We start from the raw sequence: 10283 nt of genomic DNA on the forward strand, positions 1-10283 counted from the left end.
TTTTTTTTCTTTTTTCTTTTCTTTTCCTTTTTCTTTTTTTAAGAAAAGGAAGTCTACACCGCTCCCCATGTGCCATTTGTCCTCAGAGGGCGGCTTTACGTTTTTGGTAAAGGAACAAGCTGCTGACCTTGACCAGGAGTTCATATATAATTGTTATTATAGAGGAATTGTTACAACTACTCATGTTTTAAAAAGATCTATTAAACTTGATCAGGACGGGCCAAATAAAGTTTTATTGGAACACAGATTCCTGCATTCGTTTACGTAGGCTCTCATTCATTTACATGTTGTCTGATCCTGTCTTGGGCGGCGCTGGCGGTTGATGGATGGGAGCCTGGCTGGCTTTTCCCTACATTCCTGAGGCCTGGGTTTTGAGGAGCTGCCGTGGGAGGGAAGGGGAGCGGAGAATCTCTACAGATTGGTAGCCAGGAAGTGACTCCAGAACCACCTGGGGCAGACCCAGTGTCCCTACGATAGATCTCTAACCAGATCTCGAGTTCACTCCACTCTTTCTGAGCAAGGCTGAGCCTTTCGCCCAGTCACAGAGGTGCCCACATCATGAGATTTGGGGGAACCAACACCCACAAATAACGTGCCTGAGCCACACTTCACAGGAGCCTGAGAGTCCCCTCCACTGAAGTTCACCCCCTTTGTGAGACCGGGCAAGCATTAGCCCTGACCTTATCTGTTACTCAACAACAATAAAATAGACAATAGAGAAGGTTGTTAAGATTTGTTTCTGTTGATTGGGACTTCCTGGGGAGGCCCTTGCATTAAAAGAACTTCCTACTGGTGAGCTGCATTTGAGCCAAAAGAAGCAACCCCATTAAGGAAACTGTGGCATTCTCCCCAACATGTCAGCGGAGAGCACCCATCTCTCTGCAGGTCAAAGGTAAGTGAAGACAGTGCCCAGGGCCGGGCCAGTGTCCTGGTGGAAATCTTCTGTTGGCTTTGAGGCCCAATTTGAGGTGCTGGTAGGTAGTGGGAAGAGGGGGGTTTGAGAAGCCCCAACAGCAAACAGCACGAAAGGAAAGAAAAACTAAGAGAAGAAAAAGCCGCCTGGAGCAGCCCGGTTTGAGCTGCGCAGGCCTGCTCGGACACGGATTTTTTGACAGCGCAATACTGTCAATGCAGTTTCTCTTATGATTTTCTTTATAATGTTTTTTCTCCAGCTGACTTTAAAAGACTGTAGTATATGGGGGCGCCTGGGTGGCTCAGTCGTTAAGCGTCTGCCTTTGGCTCAGGGCATGATCCCGGCGTTCTGGGATAGAGCCCCGCGTCAGGCTCATCCTCTGGGAGCCTGCTTCTTCCTCTCGCACTCCCTCTGCTTGTGTTACCTCTCTCACTGCCTCTCTCTCTGTCAAATAAATAAATAAAATCTTTAAAAAAAAAAAAAAGACTAGTATATGATATGCATAACATAAGAAATACATGTTAATCAGCTTTGTGTCATGAGTGAGGCTTCTGGCCGACAGTAGGATATTAGCAGTTAAGTTTTGGGGAGTCAATAGTTATATACAGATTTTCTGCTGTGGGGGGTGGTAGGCACCTCCAATCCCTGTTTTCAAGGGTCCACTGTACGTCCATTCATTCACATACTGTCTGATCCTCTCTCCTGCGATGGCATGTTTCTACTCACACCACTTCTGACACTTGAGTTTTGCACGCCAGTCGGTTCTCCAGTTCTCCGCACACAGATGTTGGACGTGGTGTTCTGCCCTCCCAGGTAGCCTTTGCCCAGCTTGGGGCGTGATCTCTACAGTAAGGAAAGTAGGATGGGGCACTGGCTTCGTTTCCTTAGAGGCAAATCCTGAGACAAAAAATCAAGTGTGAGTAATTCGGGGGTGGGAGAATGAGCTCAGAAGACACCACTAGAGCGATGGGGGGATGAGGGGGAAGGGAAGGAAGCCAGTCAAAGTGCAAGTCACCACTGTGGGAAGGAGGAAGCGTGTGAATGACAAGCTTGTGGCTAAGAGCAAACCTCCTCTTCAACAATTGTTTCACCTTCGGCCTCTCAGAGCTGCTAACAAGTGGACCATAAATGGTTTACATCTTCTCCCCTTGAATTCATGAGCTCAATACTAAGAGTTTTAAATGACTGAGAAATGCCTTTGCAGAAACAAGGACACCGGGAACCATGCTGAGTTTGTGCCGTTGGCATGGTATCAAACATGGTTGTGGGGTTCCAACAGCCATGATGGTTGGGTCATCACTGTCTCGACTTGGTTCCCTCAAATCAGTCCCTGAGATGGGGGTTCCTCAGCAAGTGATGGATGGAGGGAATGCCCTAAGAAGAGGGGGAGGGCAGGAAGCAGATCAAGGTTGGGGAACCACGTAGTCCGGGTTCAGCGTCAGCCTGATGCCACAGAGAGCCTGGGAGCATGAATTGCATCAGGGAGCTGATCCCTCCTTGAGGAAAAGAGGACAGCCTTTGTGCCCCCATAGCAGCTAGTCACTGGTGGCCATTGGGGTGGGGTGGAGAGGCAGAGCCCATTCAGCCAAAGCCAGTTCTCCTAGGAGGGTCTGTGAGCCACTTAGCCGCCCAAACCCACAGCAGCTGGGCAATGGGTACACTCCCCTCATCTGCTGAAGGGGCCCTGGGCAGGGTACCGTCTGCATTGCAGGACAGTGTGCTAGGCACTACGGGGGTAAAGTGATAGAAGAAAGACCTGCCCCAGCAGATTTTTATGGTTTGGGTGGATAATGGGGCAAATACATAAAACGTCTGAGGTGGAAATGAGAGACTGCCAAAGTTGTCCCCCTAGTGAGCCCTCCATGGCCCAGTTCCAGCCCTTTCATTATTAATTTCCCGCCATTAACATTCCCTGAAGTCAATTCTCCACCACTGCTTCCCACCCCAGAGTCCTCAGCCAAGTAACTGTGTTCGGGGGGGATCCCCAAGACCATCTCCAGCTCCAATAATTCACTAAGAGGGCTCACGGGGCTCAGAAAAGCTGTCGCACTCAACAGTTATGGTTTATTACAGTGAAAGGATACAGATCAAATCAGCAAAGGGAAAACGGGGGCAGCCAAACTCCAGGAGAAACCAGGTACAAGATCTCAGGAGTCCTCTCCCAAGGAAGTTGCATGGGGACATGCTAATTCTCCCAGCAACGACGTGTGACCACCAGCGGGTCTCACCCCAGCCCTGGCAGCCAGGAATTTTATTAAGGATCAGTTCAGTTGGGTAGCACCATGTGACTCATGTGAGTTATGGCATGTCCAGCACCCCACCCCAGGTCAAACCCAGACACTATGGCCTTGGCCTCAGGAGAGGAGAACTCAAAAGCTCAGGCATCACTCCCAGGAGCCGGTCAAGGGCCAGACCTTCTGAAGATAGGCCTTCCTTTGGAATGGGCAAGGTTTGAGAAACGAGGACCTGGGAGGTCAACCCTCTACCACATGGTGAATATATCTGTGACATTGGATGTATTTGGGCTGCCTGCAATTCTAAAGTCATGTGAGAGTCTGTTTTATGCAAACATGACAGCAAAGCTGAAGCAACACAGCTACGNAGAAACGAGGACCTGGGAGGTCAACCCTCTACCACATGGTGAATATATCTGTGACATTGGATGTATTTGGGCCGCCTGCAATTCTAAAGTCATGTGAGTCTGTTTTATGCAAACATGACAGCAAAGCTGAAGCAACACAGCTACATATCGTGGAGATCTTAAGAATATGCAACGTCATTAAAATATAATAATAATAAAAACATGGATGCTGAGGCAGGTGTTAGGCAATCTAACACCTGAGATCGCTTTTCTTATTAAATCATGGTCTGCTCACAAGAGCCAAGCCTGCTGACAGATCTGCAAGCTAGCTAACCACTCATTCTGTCAGCGTGGTTATTACTACTGGGGTAATTGTGCCACAGGCATGATGGGCTGCTTTAGGAAGCACGCCATTCCAGCTCTCCCAGAGCCATGGATCACTGAGCTGAGGCCTCCAGAGTTCGGCGGCCGAGAGAGGTCTCTGAGGAATGGCCACGTGAAGCAAGAGGCAAGACTGGGAACTGAGGATTTCAACAGTCAGGCCGAGCCACTTCCAGCTCCAACCCTCAGAAGATTTTTTTTTTGGGGGGAGGGGGCTCCTCCAGAGGTGAGAAGGAAGGAAAAGATTGAGTCCTCACCTGTGGGCCCTACATATGATTAGAGGATATGATGGTTTCTTTTATGTTCCAAGCTGATTAGACCAAGATGCCCAGATATTTAGTCAAACATTATTCTAGATTTTTCTCATGAGAGTGTTTTCAGATGAGATTCACGGTTCAGGGCTGCCTGGGTGGCTCAGTCAGTTAAGCGTCTGACTTTGGTTCAGGTCATGATCTCCGGGTCCTAGGATCGAGTCTCGAATTGGGTTCCCTGCTTAGCAGGGAGTCTGCTTCTCCCACTCCCTCTCCTCCTCCCACCCTGCTCGTGTTCTCTCTCTCTCTTTCATGCACTCTCTCTGTCTCAAATAGATAAATAAAAAAAGAAAAGTTGCAGAGATGCCTGTTGGTCTTTGCTGTTGCTTGAACTGAGGACAAGTCAACTTTGGAACTGTGGCGTGACCAGTGTAATCATGTGTTCCTAACCACAGAGGGAGAAGAATCAAGCAGGAGACAGACAGAAACTGCCCAAGTGCTGGTCAGGTTTCTTCCCATCCCAATCCCTTGTAGGGACCTGACCGTACCCTCTGCCCCTGGTTCTCATCACATCCCCCATGACCATAGAATAATTCCCTTTGTGGGCGTCTTCCCTGAGTGGACTCTCTTACTTGCAGCTGAGAAGAGCCTTGACTCGCCTGCCTTCCTCTGCCCCGGCCTTGCCTTCAGGAGCCGTGCATTAAACCCCTGTACCCGACCTGTGTGTAGGGGAGCCTTGTCCCCTCAGCAGCCATTCATACTCTGGCATAACATCACAATGGCTCCCTTCCAGCAGTGCTTAGAGGAAAGGGAGGGGGCTGAGTAGTTTCATGATGTGAAGGGCTTTGGGAAGGATGTAGATAAAGCCGCTGTGTGGGCCAGAGTTGGGTGAACCCAAACTCGAGAGAGAGTAATGAATGCCAGGTGGGAGGGGAAGATGTGCACCCATATCAGGGGGCCAACCTCATCTCCGCTGACCCAACCAGGGCAGGGCCGAGGTCAGTCAAGGCCAGGAGAGGTCCCTTTGGCTTAGTACACACACAGTAGGTCTGACATTCCTACTGGGAACAGACAGTCAGAGACCAAGTACACCAAGATGTTGGTATAATTAAACTTCCATCAAAATCTGTGAGCAGGAGAGTTTATCCAGCCAACAAATGTCCCCTGACCACAGGAAGGAGAAGAGCCCCAGCTGTTTTTTACCAAATGGATCTCATTAAATTAATTACATTACCCCTGGACAGTTCATTCAACACCCTCAATGAGTTTTAATAAAATCAGAAGTGTTGTAGCAGAAAGAGACCATCTAATGAATCCAATTCTTCACCATGGAGATAAGGTTGTAGGTTCAGGGAGGCTAAGTGGCAAGGGCAGGTCACATAGCAAGCTGGTGGCACCTGGTTCATAATGTACTGCTCTTCCTTCTACGGCATGATGCCTTATCTTGGGACCTGAGGCATTCACTATAGTTAGCTATCCAAAAACCATTTCCCTCCCTAAGGCTCCAAACCTTGCTTTCCCTACCTTCCTAGAAATGAGCCACAGCCGTGTGACCCAGTCTGGTCAGTAAGAGATAAAGGGATGTTTCCTGGGAAGCTTCTCAATACTTAGGTTAAAAGGGCATCTTGAGAAGAAAATCTTTTATCCTCTGCTTCCTATTTTCGAATTTGGATGCAATGCTGGAACTACAGCAGCTATCTTGAACTCATGAGGCAACAAGCCAAAGGCCAAAAATTGAAACAGACTGTGGAGGTGAAAAAAAGGAATTGAATGAGCTCAAGTCCATGATGATGTCATTAAGCTGCGGAACCAGCCCTAGAACTGCCTACATTCAGACTTTTTTTTTTTTACATGAGGGTGGAGGGTGCAGAGGGAGAGGGAGACACAGACTCCCAGCCGAGCAGGGAGCCCAAAGCAGGGCTTGCTCTTTGCTTAGCAGGGAGCCTGCTTCTCTCTCTGTCTGCTGCTCCCCCTGCTCTTGCTCTCTCTGTCAAATAATAAATAAATAAAGGTTTTATTTATTTATTTGACAGAGAGAGATACAGCCAGTGAGAGAGGGAACACAAGCAGGGGGAGCAGGAGAGGAAGAAGCAGGCTCCCAGTGGAGGAGCCTGATGTGGGGCTCAATCCCAGAGCACCGGGATCACGCCCCGAGCCGAAGGCAGACGCCTAACGACTGCACCACCCAGGCGCCCCAAAATCTTTAAAAAATAATATTTCACTTCAGTGAGGTCTTCTTCTTCTCTAACTAAAGGAGTGGCCCTCACAGAACTCCTGGCCCCACGTGTAGAGTTTTTGTGGTCAGGTCACTTTCAGATCAAATCAGAGATGGTTTGCAAACCCACTTAAACTGCCTTAAACAAAAAAAAAACAAAACAAAAAAAAGGGAGTGTTTATTAAACAGATACAATAGTGTCTCTCAAATTCTGAAGTTGAGAAGCAGAGCGGAGCCTCGGGAAGGACTCAGCAGAAGCCCTTGGGGAGCCAGGAGTCACGGTTCCTCTGTTCACCTCCTTTTGCAAAGAGTTTCATTATCTCATCTCTCGGCTCAACCACCCTCATTTCACTTGAAGCCCTGAACCTGAATGTCCTTGTGCTTCATCTGAGTTTAGCAAAATCAATCACTGACGTCACCAGAACAGAGTGGAGGGTCAAGATGGCCTGCTTTCCAGATTACAGGTAATTTATTTATCTCCAGTGGTGCCAGACACTGCATTTTACATTTGGGTCCCATGGCTCTGAGCTGTGATTTACGTATTAGACTTGACAATGAGATGAGTCCGCCTTGTGCATGCAGAAGACATTTCAGTCTGAATCTGAAAGTGGAAGAGGCGATGCCAAGGATGGCCCCTGCTTCAATGAAGGCCAAGCCCCTCACTCTCAGGGAGCTTAGCTTCTGGCTTGCATAATTAGGTCAAAAGGAATGGAACCCTCTTATGACAACTCATCATTACAAAACCTTGCATATGTGGAGGATTGTACCAACAAAACCTCATCCCTTAAAACCTAATGGGACCTGGTCAGATGAAAAGGCAGCCAGGGCTAGACCTCTCATGAGAGTGGCAGATGTCCCCCAGGTGGAATGAACACAACTCCACACGGTAGACGCCTCCCCTGCCCTCCCACTCAAGCCTGTCCCAGAGCCCCGACATCTGTCCCATCTCTGCAATTCACTACCACCTGCAACCACGTTACCTGGAAGGAACCACATGTTGTCCTCGGCAGAGATCCTTCACCGGCTTACCTTGACTGAGAGCAAAGCCTGAAGAAAGGGGCAGAGAACTTTCTGAGGCTGGCTGAGATGGGCAGTCACAGTGTAAGCCTGGGACAGAATGTAGGGTAGCAGAATTAGGCCACCCCAAAATATGCCACTTCGAGTGGAAGGCAATTAAGAAGCAGCAAACATGGGAAAGCGCTCTCTATCTTTCCTCCCTTCTGCCTAATTGTCCTTTTACTGCAGACAGACTCTTCTCAGCCCAGAGAAGTCACCAGAGGAATCTGCAAACAAACTACTCCATTCGTTCCCTCCCACTCATTCACCTTTCCCACAGTTCACCGCCCTTGGAAGCTGAGACCCCTTGCCTTGGTCCTGCCGTTTCTCTACCGATGCATCGCTCTTTGTCGAAGCTGCTGGCTGCCCTCACCACTTTGAGCTACTCTTTATTTTAGGGTTCTCCTGTGTGATGTCACCACACGTGTTAAACTCTTCCCTCTTGGTAAGCTGTCTCTTCATTAGAGTCCCCACTGAAATCCTAAATGGGTAGAGGGAACATTCTGCCTCCCCTAGGAGAACCTCTTTTCCAAGAAAGAGAGATGAAAACCAGGGCGGGGGCGGGGAGAACCCAAGACCACTCGGGAAAGGAGAGAACGAAGGGGGGAATTTCTGTAGGGAGAAGTAGGGAAGGCCCCACAGGGGGAAGTATTTCTCTTTTAGGACAGAGAATCTGAAATCCCTCTTCAGGGGAGGGAAAGTCACGTAGAGCCTTGCAGGAGGCAGACCACGTGGATGTTGGTAAAGAAGGGGAAGGAAGAGTATTCTGATGGGAAACTCCAGGCACTGTGGGCCCCAGAGCTTGACCTTCCCTTTTCCACACCAGGAGCCTTTAGTAGCTCAGATGTTGCCTCCCTGGGTCGGGCTGGTTACTAATTTGAAGCCCTGTAGTGGCTCTTCCCTTGGTAGCAAAGCCTGAGTGGATTTCTCCTTCTAAAATTTCGTCACCCCATTTCCCAGGCCCAGTAGCCTGAGAACCAAGCTGGCCTTGCAGCAAGAGCAAAAGGACGGCATTCCTTTGTCTCTTCTCCAGCCTGGTAATGCAGGACTTCTAGCCTTCATCAAATTCTCCACCAATAGCTTCTGTGGTCACCAAGAGGCACACCTGTGTAGGCACCAAAGAAGTCATCTTGGCCACCCATGACACCTACCATGTCCTCCCCCTTCAGCTCCGGCTCTGCAAGACCATGTTGGCTACGGAGTCTGCAGGCCTAATGGCTAAGTGGCAGCTGCGGGGGCTGTGGTAGCTGCAGGAAAGTCATGGTGAAGCCCAATCAAAGCCCCTTCTGAGGACTGCCGGAGGCACTCATAAATTCTGTAAGTTTAGCCATTCTATCCTTGCTGCCTCTTCCTAACCGTGTCAAGGCTCCCTCCCCATCGACTGCCAGAAGGAGAGGGGCTTGGTCCCCTGAAGCAGACAGACTGCTAGCAGGACCCTCCCCACCAGCCTCTCCCCCTCGGTGGGGCTCCAGCCAGAGTCTCTGCTGTGCAAGTGAGAAACAGGTCACCACTTGGCTCCTCTCTTCCAGAAAAAAAGTCTATTGACTTAAAAGAGGGAGGGGGGAAAGCCTGCTAGGGTTATAGGATTAGGCTCTGTGAAGCCGCTATTAAAGTTTTATGAACCTCACCCGGCTGTGAGGGCAGTTAGCCCCAGCCCACCAGCTGCTCAGCCGCCCGCTCCAGCCTCCCCCTCTGCTTCGGAAAGGCAAAGCTGGATTCTGGCCTCCAAGCCCCCAGCGGTTCCTAGAGGACAAGTCTCACTGCTAACACCTCTGGCTGCTTGCCGGGAAAGCCTCCAGATCGCTTTGTGCAATTTCTGTTTTCCTTTCTCTTTTCACACCCTGTATGGGGGCTGCCGGCCAAAATCCATCACTTCGGTGTCTCCCCATCACTTACTCTCCCACCTGCTTCAGCCCACCCTGGGGGAGACATTTTGTTTGCACAAACCAGCAGGATGACAGATCGGCCATCAATATGCATGGCCTGGAATCCCGGGAACGGGCTCTGCTAGGGGGAGGATTCCTGAGTAGGCTGGGATGACAGATCAGAATCAGCTCAGCTCAGAATTCTCTCCTCTCAAGTGCGGGCTCAGCCCTATCTTCTGTCAAATGGGTCTCAGCGCCACCGGAAAATCCTGGCTGGTGCCCGGATGTGGCCACGTTGCCCAAGAGCACCAGGCTTTTCACCGTCTGTAGTAACAGGGCACTGACAGGGAGAAGGACCAAAAAGGACTGCCACAGGGATGAACTCAGGCATGCTAATGGCATTTCCGTTTAAGGGGGTTTGTTTAGGAGGTAACTAGCCCTGGAATAAACCTATGAGACAGTTCCACCTTCCGGAGCCCCTGACCAGGGTGATGCAGTAGAGGAGAGACTTCCAGAGATGGCCCAGCACTCCAGTATCTCACCCTCCCCGAGGCCACCACTCAGGCCACTGTGGCCACTATGGTGTGGCCAGCTCTTGATCTCCCCTGGAAGGTGCCATATTTCTTTTTAACTGTGTGTGACTTGTAGCACTACAGGGGTTTAATGGGAACCCAACAAGTGATGAATTAAAAACAATCAGACTGGGATTTGGTGACAAACCCCTGCTTGTAAGAGGCCTTGATTTTAACAGTGTACTTCCAGTTCAGGGATGCTGTGAAAAATAATGAGTATGAGTAAGGGTTGTTGTGTGTAAAGATTATAAAGCAGAAAGTTAAAAAAAAATTATATATAGATCGACCTCTGTAAACCTCTTCAGATGAAGGCTGAATATATTTGCTTTGGGGGCTGAGATAATGGGCAGAAGAAGATTGTGTTCTTCTAAGTGAAAATCATCTGCAGGTGTCCACAGACAGTGAGTTGGGTGCCTCCGGCTGCAGACCAGACACCTGCCAACAGGGAG

Source organism: Ailuropoda melanoleuca, chromosome 14, assembly GCF_002007445.2.
Source record: "Ailuropoda melanoleuca isolate Jingjing chromosome 14, ASM200744v2, whole genome shotgun sequence".
NCBI lineage: Eukaryota > Metazoa > Chordata > Mammalia > Carnivora > Ursidae > Ailuropoda > Ailuropoda melanoleuca.